At 38.4% G+C, this 24,599-nt stretch overlaps 1 non-coding gene across 1 annotated transcript; it reads right to left on the bottom strand.

Annotated features, from left to right (window-relative positions):
* Positions 1–5,778: 5,778 nt before the first annotated feature.
* Positions 5,779–5,885, bottom strand: LOC141675634 (small nucleolar RNA R71). The gene has a single exon (XR_012556277.1). It is a non-coding gene; the product is annotated as a small nucleolar RNA R71 (small nucleolar RNA).
* Between the last annotated feature and the right edge of the window lie 18,714 nt (positions 5,886–24,599).

Raw genomic sequence — 24,599 nt, 5'->3', positions numbered from 1 at the left:
AGATTTGAAGAACCAAGGAAATAAAGATGAAACTACTTGAAGATCAATTTAGTGTTAGAGGAACAAGCATCTTTCATTTCAGTTACTCAAGAAATCTGGAAATGCGGAATTTGATCCAGAAAATTAGTAGCATTATTTATAAGTCCTGGTACTTTACTTTTTCCAAGTTGTTAGTTGAGTTATCCTCTCTATTTAATTTTTTTGTTAGGTTTAACAATTAAAAAGGGGGAGATTGTTGGCGAGACTGCATAATTGTATGAATAGTATACGTGATAATTCAACACGAGAACAACACTAGAACAGGACAGGTTAATAATACTACTCCTACACAAGAAATGAGGAAGAAATGAAGACAAGGAAAATACAAAGCATCAAAAGATTAGAAGAAACCTTTAAGTCTGTTTACAGGTCACTGAAAGAAGCTCATTATTATGTTCATGCCTCAGTGAAGAATAAAGTTTAAAGACTTTCTGGGTTTCAGAAAAGTTGAAGATTCGATGTACAAGTGCCACCGAAAGATTTAAGTGTATTGGCATTGATTGATGATAGACATTGTTCGAAGCATAGGAATCTGAAGAATTGATGACAGGATATAGACAAAGGTTAAAGAAGATAGCTGCAGTCTTGAAGTTATACTCACTGACATGATTTCATTTATATTTTCAAGCGTCGGTGAAGAACAGTGAATGAAGTATTCAAGATTGTAGTATAATGAAGACGTTGTCTTAAGTACTAGAAAGGACTCACAATGAAAGTACATTTTTTTATTGACAGTCAGTGTTCGAAGCAATAAAGTTGTTACAAGCTTAACAATATAATCAAGGCCATAATACAAAGACCTGAATCGAAGTTAGTCGCCTGTGAACCAGACGAGTTGCACTAGGCGTCAACAGCTTGTGAAAGGAATATTGGTATTATTTTTAGACGAATTATTAAGTTGAGGAAGGTACTTGGATTGAATGTTTATTTGTTAAAGTATGAGAAGAGGTGCGTAGGGTATACAGCTAAACAGCTCGAGAGATTGGCCAAGTTCAAAGTATAATGGTTAACTTAAATATATTTATTTAATGGACTTTAATATAATTTATTTAATAAACTTAAATTGATTTATTTATAAACTTTAAATAAGTTAATTTTATAAATCTAAATTAGTTTATTTATATAAGTTATATTTAAGTTTATTTTATAAATTAATTTAGTTACAATTAACACTTAAATAAAAGAAAACAAAAACAAAACAAAAACAAAAACAAACAAAAACAAAAGAGAAAACAAGAAAAAAAGAAAAGAAGAATAGAAAACAAAACGAAAAAAAGGAAAAGGAAAAGGAAAGGTCAGGGGTGTACATTTGTTTTGTTTCTAAAGAAAACTAAGGTCGCAAGTAAACGCTTTACAAAGTCGCAAGTAACTAAAACACATAAATAAACTAAGGCAACCCTCCTGTATACCTCCTGGTCGCAAGTAAGTTTTTGGTGGAAATAAAATTAAGCATAAATGCTTCCCCCTCTGGTCTCAAGTAAAAGAATACCATGTGGTCGCCCGTAACTCTTAAGCAACATTTTATTATTTCATTCAATTGATTTGTGTGGTTAATATTTTACCATATATTTTAATTGAATATAAAGCCTACATTCAGTAGCAGATCAGATTCAAATATTCAGATTTTATTTTTTTGTTCATCTTTTCTCCCAAAGAGCTGGTGAAAATAGAAGAAAAGAGAGACATATGAGATACGCACTCAGATTCATATTTGTTAATCTTCTCACCGGAGTAACGTTATAATGCCCGATTTAACTCTTGTATATTCATAGGGGCATTATAAATGTTACCCAGCAATTAAATCCTTAGACAAACAAAAGCTAGATCATTGTATAGGATTTAATTTGTTGATCTTTGTCGAAACTAGGAACTTTGTTCTTAGATTGTAGCCGGTTAATTTATGTATCGGAGTGTAGCAACACCCTTGCAGATTTATATATGAATATATATTTTCCCGAATATCTTGTGTTATTCACCTCAAGAACACGAAACCACTAACCGAACACTAAATTTTATATCCGCAAAAGATTCAAAAGAATTTTTTAATTTAGTGAGTATCGTATTCAACCCCCCCCCTTCTACGATACTTCGGGACCTAACAATAACATACCATAAACACTCTAAGTAGATAAGTTAAATGAATTTATAGCTTTCAACGAATGATCACATTATTTATCCTTTAAAAGAGTAGCTTATTTGAATAAGTTTGTGACACATTGTGTATACTAAATTAGCTGGGAGATTTGGGAGTTCTAGTTATTTCTAAGTCACTTTGACTACTAGCAAGATATACAAAATAGGTGGGCTAATTGTATATAGAAGATGCCTTGCAATTTTGTATAAGTGAAAGAGTAACAACTGCTATGGAAATAACATCAACTGCTAATCTACAAAGCTTCAACGGATGACCCTATAAAGCTCAGCGGATAATTCACCATACTTTCAACAGATGACAGATGAAGCTTCAATGGATAACACCTATGAAACCTCAATGGATAATCAATTCAAATTATAGTTGAAAGGGACTTGACAATGATTTGACAGTCACATGGGTTGATTGTATACAAAAGGAATGTGGCAGTATGGAAGATTTAGAAGATTATAAAGCATTTCCATTTCCATGCAAAACAGGGACGTTCAAAGATGCGGTATCTAACTGAATTACATTGGTTAGAGAAATAAAGAAACATGTGATTGGACCTAGCTAATAGGTTTTACATTTTTTCTTATTTTCATATGTGACTTGGTAATATATAAACCAAGAGTAGCAAGTGCTTAGAAGTAAGTATTACATATAATTTAGAACAACAGAGCAAGGCAAACTATATTCTTAGTCTCTAGAGTTCGAAGTTGTAAACACTTGTAAGCAACTATGTGCTATTTGCATCACAGAGATTTTTTCACATCTATATATATATCCCTAGTGGAAATATCAATCCACCAAAAAGTTTTTAAACACCAGTTTATTTACTTTGTGTTCTTGAATACTATCTTTGTTTATCTGCTCAAAAGTATATTCAAACACTGATATATATTTAGTAAGAAGTTTTTCATAATTTCAAAGGTAACCAGAATTCCATTCACAACTTCCCCTTCTGTAATTCTGTTGATAGATTGTTAGGGAATAACATATCCAAGCAGTGGAATGATAGTATAACTACATAACGTAGTACTTCAATGAAGCCACTCAGAAAGGAAAAGGATTTTCAGGTAATCTCAGCAACAACTTAGGGGGAGCAAAAGAAGGATCAACTAGTTGGATTCAACACCACGTTATAAATCAAGAGGACGCAACAATAATATATTTGCTGAGATAAAGGGTTTGATGTCAATATTATTCCTAGAGTCTAGTCCTTAAATGATCTAGATGGTGGAGTAATGATTAGCAGGGCTACTGAGCATGAATATTTCTTTGGTTTTCTATCTGAAAAAGAAATTAAGAAAGTTACATGAGCTCTAATAGATCTGGATTGGGTTATGGTGAAGCAAGATGAACTCAATAAGTCAGAGAGCAGATTGTAGGAAGTTGGTATCCAAACCAAATAACAATTTTGTAAATGGTACAAGGATAACCAGAAGTCAAACTGGATGATAATGGCATTGTTACGAGGGACAAGGCCAAACTGGATGGTGATGACTGGCATGTATGACACTTTATTACGCTCCGTAAAGTTTTGAATTGGTGCATTTGTACTCAAGTTATTGGTATTTTAATGTGTTTTCTAGTGTTTTTGCATTTTCAGGAATTATCCAGGTCATCAGGTGAATTAGCATTGTTTTGGTGCTAATTTGGTGTTAGGGAGGTGTTGGAATAAAAGCTCTTGGAAAAATGGCTCGAATCAGCAAGGAAAACTAAAGAATTCAGAATTTTCAGCAGGAGGTCAGCGCGCCCGCGCTGTGATAGCGTGCGGCCGCACCCAAAGTCCAGAAGCTCAGCACGCCCACGCTGGTCAAGCGCGCGGTCGCGCCATGTCGGGAAAAGAAATCCTGGACCTATTGGACTTTTGATCCAGAAGACTTCTACTCTGCATGGGGCTGCTATATATACATAAATAAGCTCGTTTTTTATAGAGAGACAGATGAGAGCACAAGAAGAAGGCGTAAGAAGACCGTTTTAGCACAATTCAACCAAGACGAATAAGATCTAGTTTAACTTGTGATTCTTTGTTTAAGTTGTAATGTTGGATTCTAGTTTTCTTATTCTTGAACCTATACTCTTGTTTTGTACTTGTTTATTATTCGTTATAAAGACTACGTTTATTATACCATGCTTTCATCGGAACCTACGTTGATGATGAGTCCGATTATGGGCTAATCGTTATCGTGGGGTTCTAACGGATTTATTTATGGATTTCTTTAGTTGAATTGTTTCGATTCCTTAGTCTGTGGTGATTGTATGATAACCTAGTATTGGTTGTGCTTATTTGTCTTATGAGTGTTGCGAACTTATAAGATTGTTTGTTAATTCTTAATGAAGCGAAAGTGAATTTAAGGATTTAGAACTTGCCATGCTAGCATAGGTTCATGTGTTATTGTTATGCATGATTTGTAGGTAATTTTAACCATCTTACTTGCCCTATGTAATCACGATAGATAACTTGCACATTAAATCGTTATGTTTTCAATTCTTATAGACATATAAGGACTAAGCATAATTGGTGTCTATTCAACTTCTATCTTTTTTGTGGATGCTTGGTAGTAGGGTATTCGTACAACGAAAGTTCGCATTTACTAGTTTCGTGTTATCTGATTAGTGTCATCACCATTACATGTTAAGGTTAAGAATGAAAAGGCTATTGAATGAAGTATTTAATGAAGTTAGGATCCCATGTTTGTCATATATATTAATTCAACCTTTCTTGTTCTCTTAGTTATAATTGTTAGTTTAATTCTTAGTTATAAACAATCTCAACTTGTTATTTGTCTTAGCATTGGATAATAACCATATCATTGTTGCATAGGTGCATATTCTTAAATTAACCAAAGAGTCTCTATTGGAATAAATTTGATCTAAATCTTATACTACTCGCGTATACTTGCGTGTATTTTAGCGCGTATTTAGTGACTAACAAGTTTTTGGCGCCGCTGCCAGGGACTCGGTTCTAATTTTTAGTTTATGTGTTTGTCATCAGTGGTCGTTAAAGTTCATTGACTCAGATATTGTTACTTATCTGTTTCCTTGTCTTATTTCAGGTACTCTAGCGAGCGTGTATGCATACGCATTCTCGTTCTCGTAAGAGAAATCTGGATCAAGCTGAGGAAGAAGCTGTAGTGGTTCAAAGGGAAGTTGTTGAGGATGAAGAGAAGGTATAAGAAGAAAAGAAAGTCGAGGAACCAGTTTTAGTAGTGACGGGAGATCAAGCAGAAATTCCTAAGGCTTTGATGGACTATTCTCAACCTCAGATCAATGATATTCAGTCAAGCATCATTAGGCCAGCCATCTCGACTAACACTTTTGAGATCAAGTCAAGCACGATTCAGATGATATAGAACTCAGTTCAGTTTGGGGGTTTTCCAACAGAAGACCCCAACATGCACATCAGGGATTTTATCGAGATCTGTGACACTTTTAAGTTCAATGGTGTGATTGAAGATGCTATTAAACTGTGAATCTTCCCATTCTCTCTGAGGGATAAAGCTAAGTGTTGGTTACATTCTCTACCACCAGGGTCTATCACTAATTGAGAAGACCTTGCTCAAAAGTGTCTCACTAAATTCTTCCCTATGGCGAAGACTGCTGCAATCAGGAATGCTCTTACTCAGTTTGCTCAGCAAACTGGAGAATCTTTGTGTGAGGCTTGGGATCGATATAAGGAGATGCTAAGGAAGTGCCCACACCATGGCATACCTGATTGGATGATTATAAACTATTTCTACAATGGATTGGGTGGTACTTCTAGACCCATGCTCGATGCAGCATCAGGAGGAGCCTTGTGGGCTAAGAGCTACAATGAAGCTTATGAATTAATTGAACTGATGGCTGCTAATGAATACCAGAATCCTTCCTAGAGACTGACTCAGGGAAAAGTAGCAGGAATTCTGGAGTTGGATGCAGCAACTACTATAGCTGCCCAACTTAAGGCTTTGACGATGAAGGTGGACACTTTGGCTAATTATGGAGTTATCAAATCTCTAGTATCTATGAGCTTTATGCTGGTGCCCATGAGACTGATCAGTGTGCTATTTCTAGTGAGTCAGCTCAGTTCGTGAGCAACTTTCAGCGATCACAACAACCTGTGACAGCTACCTATCACCCTAACAACCGTAATCATCCTAATTTCAGCTGGAGCAACACTCAGTATGCGGTTCAACAACCTTATCAGCAGTTCCCAGCTAAGGTGTACAACCTCCCTGGTTTTCAGCAACCGCAATATACACCAAGATAGCGACTTCAGCTGCAACAAGCTAATGAAAAATCTGAATTAGAGGAGTTGAAGCTTATGTGAAAAAGCCAAGATGTTTCTATCAAGACCTTGGAAAATCAAATTGGACAAATTGCCAATGCCTTGCTAAATCGTCAACCGGGTACACTACCTAGTGACACTGAAGTACCAGGTTAGAGGGAAGCTAAGCAGGTGAAGGCAATCACTTTGAGGTCTGGGAAGGTTGCGAATCCCGAACAAACTCAAGTTTTGAATGAAGAAGTTGGGGCTGAAAAAGAAGTAGGGTAGCAGGAAGCGGAAGTGGAACCAAGGAAGACTACTGTTGAGCACACTCCTCCTGAGGGTAATACAGGGGAGAAACAGATCTATCTTCCACCGCCTTTTCCTAAGCGGCTGCAGAAGAAAAAGCTGGATCAGCAATTTGAGAAGTTTCTGGAGGTGATCAAGAAACTTCATATCAACATACCTTTTAATGAGGCTCTTGAGTAGATGCCTAGTTACACAAAGTTTATAAAGGGTATTCTCTCTCGGAAAGTGAAGCTAGATGATTTAGAGACTTTTGCTCTCACGGAGGAATGCAGTGTTGTGCTACAACAGAAGTTGCCTCTAAATCTAAAAGTTCCTGGAAGCTTCACTATTCCGTGTACTATTGGAAAAGTGACTTTCGACAAATGCTTATATGACTTGGGAGCTAGCATCAATCTGATGCCTTTATCAATCTTCAAGAAGTTGAACTTGCCTGATCCAAAACTGACTTATATGACCTTACAATTAGCCGATCGTTCTATTATATATCCTCGAGGTATTGTGGAGGATGTCTTGGTCAAGGTTGATAAACTCATCTTCCCTGCTGATTCCGTAATTCTTGACTTTGAGGAGGATAAGAAGATTCCCATAATATTGGGGAGACCTTTCTTGGCGACTGGTCGTACCTTGATAGATGTGCAGAAGGGTGAGTTTACAATGTGACTGCTGGATCAGGATGTAACTTTTAATGTGTTCAATTCTATGAAATTTCCTATAAAAAATGAGGAGTGCTTTAAGGTGGAGTTGGTAGATCCCATGGTGACTTCAGAACTTGATCAATTGCTAAGGTCTGATGCCTTAGAGAAGGCCTTGTTGGGGAATTCAAATAGTGAAGATGATGAAGGGGAGGAACAATTGCAATTTCTGAATGCTTCTCCCTAGAAGAGGAAAATTGATATGCCTTTTGAATCTCTAGGAATGGAGGAGTTGAACAAATATCCAAAGCTCATCAAGCCATCTATTGAGGAGGCTCCTACTCTTGAGCTTAAGCTTTTACCTGAATATTTGAGGTATGCTTAGGTGATGCATCTACTCTGCCTATGATTATTGCATCTGACCTTTCAGGTAGCGATGAGGAGAAGCTCTTGAGGATTCTAAGAGAGTTCAAATCAAAAATCGGGTGGACCATAGCAGATATTAAGGGAATCAGCCCTTTTTATTGCAGACATAAAATTCTACTAGAGGAAGGTAGAAAGCCCACGATTGAGCAGCAAAGACGACTTAATCCAATCATGAAGGAAGTAGTGAAGAATGAAATTCTTAAGTGGCTGGATGCAGGGATTATCTATCCTATTTCTGACAGTTCTTGGGTAAGTGCAGTTTAGTGTGTACCGAAGAAAGGAGGTATAACAATTGTTGCTAATGAGAAGAATGAGCTCATACCTACTGGAACAGTCACGGGATGGAGAGTTTGTATGGACTACAGGAAGCTAAACAAGGCCACTAGGAAGGATTACTTCCCTCTGACTTTCATTAACCAGATGCTCGACAGATTGGCTGGTCACGAGTACTACTGTCTTCTGGATGGCTATTTGAGTTATAATTAGATTTGTATTGCTCCAGAAGATCAGGAGAAGACTACCTTCACTTATCCATTTGGTAATTTCACCTTCAGACGAGTTTCTTTTGGTCTTTGTGGTGCACCAGCCATATCTCAGAGATGTATAATGGCCATTTTTTCTGATATCATTGGCCAGAATGTGGAGGTGTTCATGGATGACTTCCCTGTATTCGGTGATTCTTTTGATGAATGCTTGAAGAATCTTGAACATGTTCTCAAGAGGTGTGTTGAGAACAACTTGGTTCTTAATTGGGAGAAATGTCACTTTATGGTGCGACAAGGCATTATTCTTGGGCACAAGGTCTCTAGTAAAGGTCTTGAGGTGGACCAAGGCGGGGGTCATTGAAAATCTTCCTCCATCAATTTCTGTTAAGGGAATTCACAGTTTTCTTGGTCATGCGGGTTTCTATAGGCATTTCATCAAGGACTTCTCTAAGATTTCGAAGCCATTGTGTAGTTTACTAGAGAAAGATGTCCCTTTTAAGTTTGATAATGAATGCCTTGCCACTTTTGAGACACTGAAAAAGGGTTTAATCACGGCACCTGTTATAACTGCACCTGACTGGAATGAATCTTTTGAGATGATGTGCGATTCAAGTGACTATGCAGTTGGAGCAGTTCTTGGCCAGAGAAAGAACAACATATTCCATGTGGTCTACTACGCTAGTAAGACCTTGAATGGCGCTCAACTGAATTATACTACTACGGAGAAAGAACTTTTGGCTATTTTCTATGGTTTTGAGAAATTTCAATCTTATCTAATTGGGACTAAAGTGACAGTTTTCACTGATCACGCTGCAATTTGTTATATCGTCTCGAAGAAGGACTCAAAGCCTAGATTGATCAGATGGGTTCTTTTGCTTCAAGAATTTGAATTAGAGATCAAGGACAGAAACGGGACTGAAAATCAAGTCGCTGATCATCTATCTTGTTTAGAAAACCCTAATGCTACCTCACTGGACAAGATATTGATAAATGAGTCTTTTCCCGATGAGCAGCTGTTTGGAGTGCAAGAGGAAGAATCAGGGTTTGCAGACATTATGAACTACCTTGTGAGTAATATCATGCCTCCTGACTTATCATATGCTCAAAGGAAGAAGTTTCTACATGAAGTGAAGTGGTATATGTGGGATGAGCCATTTCTTTTTTGACAAGGAGCTGACGAAATCATCACGAGATGTATTCCTTATAGTGAAACGGGGGGGATCTTGCAAGATTGCCACTCAACGGTTTATGGAGGACAGTATGGTGGAGAAAAGACAGCAACTCGTATTCTTCAAGCAGGTTTCTTTTGGCCAACCTTGTTTAAAAATGCTCATCAGTTCGTTTTGAAATGTGATCAATGTCAACGTGTGGGTAATATGTCTAAGAGGGATGAAATGCCTCTTAATGTGCATCTCGAGGTTGAAGTCTTTGATATTTGGGGAATTGACTTCATGAGGCCATTTGTCTCATCTTGTAATAATCAGTATATCTTATTGGCGGTTGATTATATGTCGAAATGGGTTGAAGTGGTGCTTAATTTTCTTCACAAGCAGATATTCACAAGGTTTGGAACTCCAAGAGTCATAATCAGTAATAAGGGGTCGCATTTTTGTAATCGCAAGTTCACTGCTATGATGCAAAGGTATAATGTGAATCATCGCATTGCTACAGCTTATCATCCTCAGACAAATGGTCAAGCTAAGGTATCTAATAGAGAGATCAAGTGCATTTTAGAGAAAGTTATGTGTCCATCGAGGAAACATTGGTCTTTGAAGCTTGATGAAGTTGTTTGGGCGTATAGAATAGCATACAAGACTCTATTGGGAATGTCGCCGTTCCAGTTGGTTTATGGTAAGGGGTGTCATCTACCGGTGGAGCTCGAGCATAAGGCGTATTGGGCTTTGAAGAAGTTGAATCTTGACTTGGATGCAGCTGAAAAGAAGAGGATGCTTCAATTGAATGAACTCGACGAGTTTCGACTTCAAGCTTATAAGAACAACAAAATGTATAAGGAGAAAGTCAAGAGGTGACACGATAGGGGTCTAGTGCTTAAATCATTTGTGCCAGGATAACAAGTTCTTTTGTTTAACTCTCGTCTCCCTCTTTTTTCTGGAAAGTTGAAGTCAAGGTGGTCAGGGCCCGTCATAATCAAAACTGTGTTTCCATATGGAGCGATGGAAATTTTGGAGAATGATCCGGGCCAAGCATTCAAGGTAAATGGCCAGAGGTTAAACCATTACTATGGTGACACGGTAAACCGCAAGGTGGTTAGTGCTGTTTTATTGTCCGTTTGATCTCAAGATTCTACGTCGAGCTAACGGTGTAAAACAAGCACTTCTTGGGAGGCAACCCAAGTTTGTTGTACATTAGTAGGTAGACGAAGCAAGAAGAAAAGAGAAAAACACAAAAAAATCAGAAAAAAAAAAAAATTCAGGGCCAACTTCAGAAGCCAAGCGCATTCGCGCTGATCTAGCGCGCGGCCGCGCTGTTTTACCAGAAGGTGAGGGCGCTCGCGCTAATCCAGGGCGTGGCCGTGCCAATTTGACAGAAGGTGAGTGCGCCCGCGCTGGTCTAGCACGCGCCCACGCCGAGGTCCCGACTCAGAAAAAAATAAAAATAGCAGTTTGTGAAGAAAAAAATCAGGATTTTTACAATAAAATCAATTTCTAACCGAATTTTACTCTTCCACATCCCAAATTTCCCTCTCCAAATCAAACCCATTATTCCCACGATTCCCATAATCATATCTAATTCTCTTCTCACCACATATATATACGCTTATAAACAAACTTCTCCACCACTTCACAAATTCTCAAACACAAATATCTCTCAAACACTTAGCTTTTATTCTCTCTTATTCAATCCCAATGGCACCTAAGAGACAAAGAACTCAAATAAGCAGCAGCACCACCGATTCTTCATTTACGGGTGGTGTGAGGCCAAGGTTTTCGACTCCAGAGGCTGAAGCGGAGTACACGAGGCTTCTCTCGAAGCCTATAACAAAGGAGCAAGATTTTCTGCCATCAGGGAAGGATGGTAAGTTGTTAGAGATGATTCTGGAGATGATCTGGGTTCCTTTTTGCGAGGCTCCCACTGCTGTGCCCATGAGCGTTGTTCGAGAGTTCTATGCTAAGGCGAAGGCGGAGAAGAATGGCTTCACGATCGTTGGGGGATGACTATGGAGTATAGTGCTGATGAGATAAGGACGGTGATTGAGCAGCCCGCGAGGAAGCCGGTCAGGACACTTGGAATGATAAGACTCTGGAGGACTTCAACTTGGATATGATCGTTGCTACTCTGTGTGTCTGAGACTCACTGGAAGTTTAAGAGGAGCACAACTAATTACTCCACGTTCCCTGCATCATGCATGAACTGGTTTGCACGGGCTTGGAATTCTTTTATCTATGCTACCATCATGCCATCTTCTCATGTGCATGAGATTACGGTGGAACATGCTCGGCTGTTGTGGGGTTTTCTTCAGGGAGATTATATTGATTTGGGGATGGTTATATACCAGTGTATTTTGAGGTTTTTGCGAGGAGGTACTATGGGTTCTATGCCCTATGCGTCCATTGTGACGAAGTTGTGCGAGGCAGTTGGTGTCCATTAGCCCGCACATGAGCAGTTACAGCTTCCCAGTGCTCCTATCGACAGTTCTACACTGTTGAACATGGTTGAGTGGTATAGCGGCAAGCCCGATCCTAAGGGGTTGGGTTATTCTTATGATCATCTGCCAGGTGGACGACCAGCTCCTCAGACTTATGCTGGAGGTACGCAGCAGGCTGCCAAGGCGGATTGGAGAGCTGAGTTGGGTGCGGAAGCTGGTCCGTCACAGCAGGAGCAGGAGGAGGCAGGAGCTGATGTTGGAGCTGGTTTGAGTATGACGCAGTATAGGCGTCTAGCGAGGAGGATGGATGTTATGCATGACATCCATAGCAGGTTTGCATGTGATCTCACCCAGGCACTTGGGACAGCATTCAGAGCTACCGGTGTTGACATCCAGTGGCCAGTATTTGGTGAGGATTCTGTGTATCCACCTCCAGATACGCTTGATGATAAGTGGCATTTTATACCACTTAGAACGTCTTATAATGGCTTGAATTGATGTCTTGAAATCAAGTATTTTTGTGTATTTGATGCATTTTTCTAGTGTTTTGCATTTCAGGGTATAACTTGTGTAATTAGGAAGATTTCATCATAATAAGCCTAGGGAAGTACTTGGAACCAGTTGCGGGGAGTTGTGTGAAGAATTTAGCAAATTCAGGACCAAAAAGTAGATTTTTCCAGAAGAGGTCCAGGCGCCCGCCTGGGATGTGGGGCGACCGCCTGGAGATGCAGGCGCCCGCCTGGGAACTGAGGAGGCCGCCTGGGGTCGTAATTTTAGAATCTGGATTTTTATAATTAGACTTCTATTGGGCTTCTGACGCTGCTGTTTCTTGTGGACTTCTACATAAGAAATCTTGAGAGATGTTTCACAATAAGTAATAACAAGTATCAATCAAGCAAGGAGCAAGGAGAGAAGATTAAAAAGACCGTTTTAGCACACCGCAACAAAGAAGAGGAAGCATACGTTATCTTGTGATTCTTTTATTCGTTGTAACAGTGGATGCTAGTTTTCTTTACTTTGAACCTTAATACTCTTGTGACATACTCTGGCTTTATTAAGTATTTTTATTAGTTACATCATTGTGTGATTATCATGTTTTCATATGAACCCATGGTGACGATGAGTTCTATCATGGGCTAATCATGATCATGGGGTCGTAGCGGATTTATTATGGATTTCTTTAGTTAATTGTTTAATACCTTGGTATGTGATGATTATATGATATCTAGCATAGGTTGTGCTTATTCGTCTTATGTGTATCGCGAACATATAAGATAGCCCGTTAATCTCTTGTGAAGCGATAGTGAATCTTGAGATTTAGAACTTGTCATGCTAGCATAGGTTCATGTATTGTATGCATGATTAGTGGGTAACTCTAACCGTTTTACTTTCCCTGTGTAATCATAATGAATAACTTACGCTTAAATCGTTATGTTGTCAAATTCTATAGACATATAGGGTCTCAACATAATTGGTGCCTATTCAACTTCTATATTAATTGTGGATGCTTGGTAGAATGGTACTTGTGCAACAACAGTTGGCTTTTATCAGTTTCCTGTTGTTCGATTAATATCATCGCCGTTACATGCTAAGGGTAATAACAATAACTATTGAATGAAGTAGTAATGAAGTTATGATCTCATGTGTGTTTAATATTGTTAATTTAAGTGTTTTATTCTCGTAGTTAATAGTAGTTAATAATTAGTTAATCAACCTTAAGTGTTATTGTCTTGACATTGAGAAGTAATCATACATTGGTGAGTAAGTGTTAATTTAACATAATTAGTCAGAGTTTCTGTGGGAAAGAACTAGAAATCATTTTAAATTACTTGTGAACGCGTATACTTGCGTGAATTATTAGCGCATGCTTTATGCCTAACAAGTTTTTGGTGCCACTGCCGGGGACTCGGTGTTAATTTGTTTAGTTTATGTACTTGCCATCAGTGGTCATTAGGACTCATTGATTAAGACTTGTTATTTATTGTTTCCGGTTGTGTTTCAGGTACTCTAGCGAGCGTTTATGCAAACACGTTCTCGCACTCGCAAGAGGACTCTAGATACGGCTGAGGAGACAGATTCAGTTCTTGATATTCCAGAGAAGATAGATTTTGAAGATTCAGATAAAGAGAGTGAAAAGAAAGAACCAGTAATCATGGATGATCGTATAGTTCCAGCAGATCCAACTCTTATGGACTTTTCTCGGCCTAAAATTGATGACATTCAGTCAAGCATCATTCATCCGGCTATTCAGGCCAACACTTTTGAAATCAAGCCGGGCACTATTCAGATGGTGCAGAATTCTGTTTCTTTCGGAGGTGCTGCGACTTAAGATCCCAACATGCATATCAGGAATTTTGTCGAGATCTGCAATACTTTCAAATATAATGGTGTTACTGATGAGGCTATCAAGCTGAGGCTTTTCCCATTCTCTCTGAGGGATAAACTAAGGACTGGTTATATTCTTTATCAGCTGGGTCCATCACTACTTGGAAAGATCTTGCGCAAAAGTTTCTGGTGAAGTTCTATCCAATGGCCAAGACTGCAGTTATGAGGAGTGCTCTTACTCAGTTTGTGCAGCAATCAACAGAATCTATGTGCGAAGCTTGGGAGTGCTATAAGGAGATGTTGAGAAAGTGTCCACATCATGGTCTTCCTGACTGGATGGTGATCATTGGGTTCTACAATGATTTGGGGGCCCAATCTCGGCCCATGCTCGATGCAGCTGCTGGAGGCGCCTTGTGGGCCAAAATCTATACTGAGGCCTATAATCTCATTGAAACCATGGCTGCAAACGAGCATCAGAACCTAACTCAAAGGATGATGCCGAGAAAGGTAGCAGGTATTCTGGAAGTTGATGCAGCTACAGCTATTGCAGTGCAGCTCCAAGCGCTGTCTATGAAGGTCGATTCTTTAGCCAACTATGGAGTCAATCAGATAGCTATTTTCTGTGAGCTTTGTGCATGCTCTCATGCTACGGATCAGTATTCTCTTGTTAATGAATCTGTTCAGTATGTGAATGATTATCAGTAACCGCAGCAGCCTATGCCAGCTACTTATCATCCTAATAACAGAAATCATCCCAATTTCAGCTGGAGCAACAATCAGAATGCTGTTCAGCAACCATGTCAGCAAGCTGTAAGTAAACAGTTTAATCCACCTGGATTCCAGCAACCTCAGCAATATGCTCAAAGACAATCATATCCTCAACAAGGAGGTGCTGCTCCACCTTTTAGTGCTGATTTTGAGGAGCTGAAGCTGTTGTGCAAAAGTCAGGTTGTTTCTATCAAGACCTTGGAGAATCAAATCGATCAAATAGCCAATGTCGTGCTCTATCATCAACCTGGCACACTTCCCAGCGATACTGAAGTGCCAGGCAGGAAGGAAGCTAAAGAGCAAGTCAAAGCTATTACCTTAAGGTCTGGAAAAGTTGCTAAAGCTGAAAAAACAAAAGATGGAGAAGCTGAAGTTGTAGATGAAGAAGAAAAGCAAAAGGAGAAAGAGGGGGAACCAAGGAAGACTATTGTTGAACACACTCTGCCTGAAGGTAATACAGGGGAGAAACAGCTCTATCCACCACCACCTTTTCCTAAGAGATTGCAAAAATAGAAGTTGGATAAACAGTTTGGTAAGTTTCTGGAGGTGTTAAAGAAACTTCACATCAACATACCTTTTGCTGAGGCTCTGGAGCAAAAGCCTAGTTATGCAAAATTCATGAAAGGTGTAACATCCCCAAATCTGGGGTCGGGGATCCGGGTTGTCATGAGTTCCATTTCCCTTAATAACACCTAATTCTTAATAAACAATCATCTACTGCGTACTGTGACCCCACAATATACACACACACCACAAGTTATAGTCTCAGAGATGAATACCAAAAATTACACAAATCATTTTATTCCACAATTATAAGTCATTACACCTCAAAAGGGTTTCTGAATAAATTTACATATTATTTGCCATTATTACAATACATAAATGTACATAAGTCTGGTACAACAAAAGTTGAAAGCCTAGCCTATTGGTAGTTCCTACCTCAGCTACAACGGCATCAACGCCTACAGGAAACTGCGGAACGTTTCCTATCCGCTCACGAATTGGGAGCTTGGTCATGTTCATCATGTCTATCTATTGTTGTGTGATGAAAGAAGAAAGCAAGGGTGAGCAACAAGCCCACCGAAATAATATGTATAATAATTAACAATATATGAGCATTCTCATAGTACTCATGAAAGTCTTGGTCAAGAAGAAATGAACCAAGTTTGATATCTTAACGCGACGAAGTCATAAAATATTCAGTATATATACTTATATACTTTTCAAAATCTTTGAAATCCTCTGCCATGTATAATATACATAGAGTTCCAGTTTATAACTGTATAAAAATATCGTTGCAAGGTGATCTTATATATCTAACCTTGTCTTAACGTTTTTCTGAAAATCTTTGTCATGCATAAGATAAGCATTAACCAGATATAAGTTGAAAATATGAAGTTACAAGATACCCCAATATACTTATATCTTTTCCAAATACTACTTGAACTAACACCGTTCAAGTTATAACCAGTTTCAAAAGTTCATCACATAGATGAGACTACAAGATAAGACTTGCATAGATTCGATCTTTGAAATATTATTGAATGAAATGAAGTTACGAGATACTTCATTAAGTCCCGATATATATATATATATCCATATATATCTCTCATACATTTCCTGAAAACCTCTGTCATGTAAAGTATGAACAGAGTTGCAATATCCAATGAATTTTGGAAAGAAAAGAATTTTGGCATAAACCTGATATCTTGCTGATCAGGCAAAGATACCAATAAGTAACCTTTTCTACTAGTAGATGGATGAATCCCCCACCGGTCATCACTCTGGCCTCATTAGGACCTTGTGCTGGACCGCCACCCGGCCTCTTACGCGTTGATGGACTGCCACCCAGCCACTTACACTTTGATAGACCGTACCCCGGCATGTCGCTTATGCTGACTTAATTAGATGGGCTTACTTCCCGAACGTTGGGTAAGTAATCAATTCATTTGTCAAAACAACAACCTCGTTGTGAATATAAAATACACCACAGAGCCGGATCCCTCAGGTTTTGAGCGAGTATTTAAATCCCCTTCGAAAGGAGGATCTTAAATATAAAAATGAGTTTTGGGATCCGCCCTAACTTTTAAAATCATTTTGAAGACTCGAAAACATTTTTAAGAATGTTTGGAGTAATGCTGATTTAATAAAATAAATCAGTCCCAATATATTAGAAAATATCTGAATATTATTACTTAAATAATATTCCCATAAAGAATAATTTTTATAAAAATAATTGAAGTAGAAGTTTTAAAACTCATACTTGAAATGAATATTAAATACCCAAAGATATACTTATACGAAAGTATGATCTCTATTTGAATAATCGAAAATAAGTTTGATTATCGAAACATTATTCTTTAATAAAATAAATAATATTATTTAGTAAATAAGCGGAGTCATAAGTCCTCGAATGAATATTCAAAATAATATTCATTAAATAGAATAAACAGATTCATAAGTCCTCGAATGAATATTCAAGATAATATTCCTTAAATAAAATAAACCGAGTCATAAGTCCTCGAATGAATATTCAAAGTAATATTCATTAATAAAAATAAAGTTATCGAATAAACCTTATTCGATTAATAGTTTTGAAAACTATATCTATATATATATATTATATAAATATATATAATATACTCGGGAACATCGACTCCGGGTTTTAGAAAATGTTCGCCTTTGGGTCCCCTATACTAAGGGTATACGCAACTACTGCTTATCTCTAGCATAGGTATTATGCAATTATAAGCATTGAAATCAACAGATAGATATCAAGATTACGAAATAGACATGCAAATAAACCATATCAGCATGCTCCAATATATCGCAAGATTTGCTAATTAACCATCATGCATCTATCACAAGATAATGCATATACATATATACATCACAACAACAGTATAACGGGTAGAAAACTTGCCTGAGTGTTCCCGGATAGACTTAAGCTTAGAGTGGGTCTGATAACCTATGAACAACAACATAAGTCGGAATTAACCCACGGTCGCTTAAGAAACTAGACTTTAACCAATTGAACCCTAATGTTCACTTATGGTCACTTCTACGCTTAACGAATCACATAAGTCGTTCGAGTACCTTTGGCTCCAACATTTTTAATAAATTAACCATTAAGAATTTTAAGGCGATTCTTTCGCGAGTACTCTACCAACTGCCTAATCCACTTTACATAATTTTTTCATACTCCAATTAGTCATTTAAGGGCCTTAACCAAGGTTTCAAACTAAGGCGAGGGGTAATGGTTCGGTAGCGAAACGCCGTTACTTAAAACGATCGTTTCTCCTAAACCGTACATCGGATTCAAGCGAACCACATATCAAAACGAAGCTTACGACATAATCTAACTAAAAATGGCAAAGTCACAGATTCGATAGTTAGGTCTCTATCCCGAACACTAAGATCAAGCTGTTGTATGAAATTGGGCATTACGACGACTATGTTTACGCGATTACCAAGTTTTAAACCACTCCAAACAACCACCATTCAACTCACAACCAACAATACAACCAACCCTCATCCAAACCTTACTACATCAGTCCCCAAACCTCAAGATTTTCTAATTTATACAACCCCACGCATGAACTACTAGCTATACTTAAGTTTCATTAACTATAAACAAGATTTCAACATCCAAATCACTACAAATCCAATCCAAACTCTAAACACACAAGCATCATGCTTCTCATTTACTATATCCACAAAAACCATCATAATACTCAAAGTAAAGTTAGGGTTTGGAGGTGTTATACCTTCCTTGGAGTGATTAGAGTAGCTAGGAAGTCTTAGGGAGCCTCCTACAAGCTTGATCTTTCCAAAGAAATCAAGAACACAAAGTTAGGTTTTGAAGTTTCTAAAAGTCAGATTGAAAGAACTGTCAAAACGAGGGTCTTACCATGCTTATTTGGACGAGACTTGTGAACAAGAGTTGTAGGCCATCTCAATACCTTTCCAAAGAGCTATAGAACATACTATTTGAGTGAGTATTGAAGGAGATATGGTAGTTTGAAGTTGCTGCTCTGGTTTTGGCCGAGAGCTTGCTTCTTTAAAATGAAAAGTCAAGTTTGTGTTATGATTTTTTTTGTTTTGTTTCTTTGTTTATGGTTTGGCTAAATTTGAGGATTTACCATGGTAAAAAATGAATGGCTCACAATCAACCAACAACACACTTCTTTTTGTCATGCTTAGGTCATCATTCTTATGTCATCCAATTGCCACATGTCTCTTCCTTGTGGTTTGATGATGTCACAATCCTTGGCTTCTTGTACAAGCTTGTCTCTTGGTCGCTTATTTATTTTACGGTTCGCTTAACTTTCGTTATCGTTCGTCGTTTGAGGGATCATATCCGGGATCTTATTACTTGGGTTCCCCTAAACCTTTCTCAATATTTTTTATTCCTTTTCATGATCCTCTCTTAAAATCCTTGAATTTAAATCCTTTTTATCTTGTCACCTTATACTCAATTCTTTCGGTATCTGGTGGATTTTCGGGAAAAAATCAAAGTGTTCGGATTTGGATTCTGACGATATTTACATACACTTATTTACTTTATGGAGTACTAATACGATCTTAGAATTTCCATAACAGTACTCCTATATATCGTGGTCTGATAATTTTCCTTAATCAGCATCATCAGCAAAAGTTACTATTCATCTGTGTTTCAAAATTTTCCGAAAATTGGGGTTATTACAAAAGGTATTCTTTCAAGGAAGGTAAAACTGGATGATCCTTATACCATTGCTCTAATGGAAGAGTGCAGTGCTGTGCTGCAACAAAAATTACCTCCAAAGCTTAAAGATCCAGGTAGCTTCACCATTCCTTATACCATTGGCAAGTTGTCATTCGACAAGTGCCTTTGCGATTTGGGAGCAAGCATCAATCTTATGCCGTTGTCTATCTTCAAAAACTTGAATTTGCCTGATCCAAAGCCTACCTACATGTCTCTACAATTGGATGATCGTTCTATTACATACCCACGAGGCATCGTGGAGGACGTGTTAGTAAAGGTGAATAAGCTCATCTTTCCTGCAGACTTTGTCATTCTAGATTTCGAGGAAGATAAGAAGATTCCCATAATCTTGGGAAGACCTTTCTTGGCTATAGGCCGTACCTTGATAGATGTGCAAAAAGGTGAACTTACTATACGGGTGCAAGATCTGGATGTGACATTTAATGTATTCAATGCGATGAAATTCCCTACAGAAGATGAGGAGAGCTTTAAGGTAGATTTGATTGATTCTGCAGTAACTTCAGAACTTGATCATGTGCTAAGGTCTGATGCCTTAGAAAAAGCCTTATTGGGGGAATTTGACAGTGAAGATGAGGAAGGCAATGAGCAACTACAATATCTAAATGCTTCTCCTTGGAAGCGAAAGCTAGTCATGCCATTTGAATCTCTTGGTAATACTGATCTCAAGAATGTTGAGGGAAAGCTTAAACCATCTTTGAAGAAGCACCTACTTTGGAGCTTAAACCATTGCCTGAACACTTGAGGTATGCTTTTTTAGGTGATGCATCTACTTTTCCTATTATTATTGCATCTGACCTTTCAGGTAGTGATGAGGACAAGCTCTTGAGGATCTTGAGAGAATTCAAATCGGCCATCGGATGGACTATAGCAGATATAAAAGGGATCAGCCCTTCGTACTGCATGCATAAAATTCTGCTAGAGGAAGGTAGCAAGCCGACTGTTGAGCAACATCGAAGACTTAATCCTATCATGAAAGAAGTGGTGAAGAAGGAAATTCTAAAGTGGCTAGATGCAGGAATCACATATCCTATTTCTGACAGTTCTTGGGTGAGCCCCGTGCAATGTGTACCTAAGAAATGAGGTATTACTGTGGTAGCAAATGAGAAGAACGAGCTCATCCCCAATCGAACAGTCAGAGGATAGAGGGTATGCATGGATTACAGAAAGTTGAATAAAGCCACGAGGAAGGATCGCTTCCCTCTTCCATTTATTGATCAGATGCTTGACAAGTTGGCTGGTCATGAGTATTATTATCTTCTGGATGGCTATTCGGGTTACAATCAGATTTGCATTGCACCAGAAGATCAAGAAAACACTACTTTCACTTGTCCATTTGGCACATTTGCTTTTCGCAAAGTTTCTTTTGGCTTATGTGGTGCACCTGCCACTTTTCAGAGATGTATGATGGCTATATTCTCTGATATGATTGGAAATAATATCGAAGTGTTCATGGACGACTTCTCCATCTTTGGACATTCATTTGGTGAATGTTTGAATAATCTCCGTTCGGTGCTCAAAAGGTGTGTGGAAACTAATTTGGTGCTAAATTGGGAAAATATCACTTCATGGTGCAACAAGGCATCATTCTTGGGCATAAGGTCTCTAGCAAGGGCCTTAAGGTATTTAAAGCCAAGGTGGGAGTCATTGAAAATCTTTCGTCACCTATTTCTGTGAAAGGAATCCGTAGTTTTCTTGGTCATGCGGGTTTTTATCGGCATTTCATCAAGGACTTCTCTAAGATATCTAAGTCGTTGTGCAACTTGCTCGAGAAAGATGTGCCTTTCAAATTTGATGATGAATGCTGGGTAGCATTCGAGACTCTCAAGAAGAGTTTAATAACTGCACCAGTTATTACGGCACCTGATTGGACAGAACCTTTTGAGATGATGTGCGAAGCAAGTGATTATGCACTGGGAGCAGTTCTTGGGCAGTGCAAGAATAATATCTTTCATGTGGTCTACTATGCTAGTAAGACGCTAAATGGAGCTCAAATGAACTACACCACTACTGAGAAGGAGCTCTTGGCTATAGTTTTTGGTTTCAAAAAATTTTGATCTTATCTACTTGGGACAAAGGTGACAGTATTCACTAATCACGCTGCCATTCGCTATCTGATCTCAAAGAAGGATTCGAAGCCTAGACTTATTCGTTGGGTGCTCTTGCTACAGGAATTTGAGTTAGAGATCAAGGATTGAAAAGGTACTGAGAATCAAGTAGTTGACCATCTCTCTAGATTAGAGAATCCCGATTCTACTTCACATGATAAGATCTTGATTAACGAATCTTTTATGGATGAGCAGTTGTTCGCATTTCAAGAGGAAGAGCTATGGTTCGCAGACATTGTGAACTATCTTGGCAGCAATATAATGCCTCCTAATATGAATGCGGCTCAAAAGAAGAAGATCTGCATGAGGTGAAGTGGTATATGAGGAATGAACCATATTTGTTTAGACAAGGAGCTGACCAGATCATTAGGAGATGTATCCCATTCTGTGAGACGGAGGGGATATTATGAGACTGTCATTCCATGATTTATGGTGGACATTATGGTGGTGAAAAGACAGCAGCTCGTATTCTTCAAGCAGGTTTTTTCTGGCCTACGTTGTTTAAGGATGCACATCAGTTCGTTTTAAGGTGTGATCGTTGCCAAAGAGTTGGGAATCTTACTAGAAAGGATGAGATGCCTTTAAATGTGATGCTTGAAGTTGAGGTCTTCGATGTTTGGGGAATCGATTTCATGGGACCATTTATCTCATCCTGCAATAATCAGTACATCTTGATGGCAGTCGATTATGTCTCGAAATGGGTAGAAGTCAAGGCTCTACCGACGAATAATGCAAAGGTAGTGTTGAGTTTTCTTCATAAACAGATATTCACAAGGTTTGGAATGCCACGAGTTATCATAAGTGATGAGGGGTCGCATTTCTGCAATCGTAAGTTCAATTATATAATGTAGCGCTACAATATGAATCATTGCATCGCTACTGTCAATCATCCGCAAACTAATGGTCAAGCTGAAGTGTCTAATAGAGAGATCAAGCGCATTCTAGAGAAATTTGTTTGTCCATCAAGGAAAGAGTGGTCTTTGAAGCTCGATGAAGCTGTTTGGGCTTATAGAACAGCATACAAGACTCCACTTGGGATGTCCCCATTTTAACTGGTCTATGGTAAGGGATGTCATTTACCTGCGGAGCTTGAGCATAAGGCTTATTAGGCATTGAAGAAGTTAAACCTTGATCTAGATGCAGCTGGGAAGAAGCGAATGCTTCTGTTAAATGAACTTGATGAATTTCGACTTCAAGCGTATGAGAACAACAAAATGTACAAGGAAAAAGTAAAAAGGTGGCATGACAGGAAGTTATCTCCTAAGTTATTTGTGTCGGGGCAACAAGTTCTTCTATTCAATTCTCGTCTCCGACTTTTTCCTGGAAAGTTGAAATCAAGGTGGTCTGGACCATTTATCGTCAAAACTGTGTTTCCACACGGAGCGGTGGAGATTTTTGAGAACGATCCGGGCCAAGCATTCAAAGTTAATGGTCAGAGATTGAAGCACTATTATGGGGATACGGTAACCCGGGAAGTGGTTAGTGCCGTTTTATTGTCAACGTGATCGAACTACTCTATGTCAAGCTAATGATGTAAAAGAAGCGCTTCTTGGGAGGCAACCCAAGATATGAGACCATAGGACCCTTAGAATTTAGTACTCTATCCAAAAAAACCAAAAAAATCAGAAAATTTAAGGTAGAAAAAAATTTCTTCCAGGAACCCTGCAGGTGCCCGCCTGCTAGTTCCAGGCGGCCGCTTGCTGGCAGGCGCCCGCCTGCTGGTTCCAGGAAACCGCCTGGAGACCGACTGCTTGAAAAATTGTTTCAGCCTTATAAAAAACCAAAAAAATAGAAAAAAAACACAAAAACAAAATATCACAGCATTACAAACCCCATTACCCATGATTTCCATCTCCCAATTGTGGCGCCCTTCAAACCCGGGTCAGAAGTTTGGGGTGTACAACACAAACACAATATATCAACCTGTATATGAAATATTAATTGCAATGACCCTGCTCTATGTAACCATGGATCGCAACAGGTTTAAGTATGAAAACAAGCCACAACCTTAATTTTTATTACAATGTACCAAATTCCAACTAATTTAACTTACAACTGATAATAAAATTATTCTTACAATCTTACTATCTCGCTACCTCCATAAGCTTCTGTTAGCTCGATCCAACTCAATCTGGAATCCTAGCTCGTACATTGAACTGGGAAACCTCGCTATCAATCGTATTCCTTTTTTACTGTAGAATACATAAAAAGATTCGCAAGAGTGAGCTAACTAGCTCAGCAAGACATAATAACAATAATTGAGGTTACACAATGATCAAGTGAGATGATTCGGATGAATCAAGTTTCTTTTTAACTAATCATTAGAATTGGATATTCATTTTAAGTTTTAAAACCAAGGTTAGGCTGCTGATCAGTCACACACTAACCCCGAGCAAAGCACACATCACTGCTCTAATTACTGGATCCAAGGCACACATTGGCCTAATTCGACCACGAATCTGGCCTGACCACGAATCTGGTCCACATAAGAAACCTATCAAATTCTAAAACAATTCAGTGTAATAAACGATGTAATTCAATAAGCAAGATCATAATCCGCATTGATAAAACATTTATACAAAAGCGTAATATGTTTCCTGAGTGTCATAAGGGTATATCAAGGTATGTACGAGAAACGGTTTTCAACCTGTAAAAGGATCAGGTATTAGACAAATAATGGTTTTTCAAGGTATAGTTCTTTGAGGTTTTAAAGAATGGTTGCAGTATAAAAGTTTCTGTGTTTGTAATCAATTTT

Source organism: Apium graveolens, chromosome 7 (assembly GCF_009905375.1).
Source record: "Apium graveolens cultivar Ventura chromosome 7, ASM990537v1, whole genome shotgun sequence".
NCBI lineage: Eukaryota > Viridiplantae > Streptophyta > Magnoliopsida > Apiales > Apiaceae > Apium > Apium graveolens.
The sequence above is the reverse complement of the archived record's forward strand: the minus strand, read 5'-3'. Positions and strand labels throughout refer to the sequence as shown.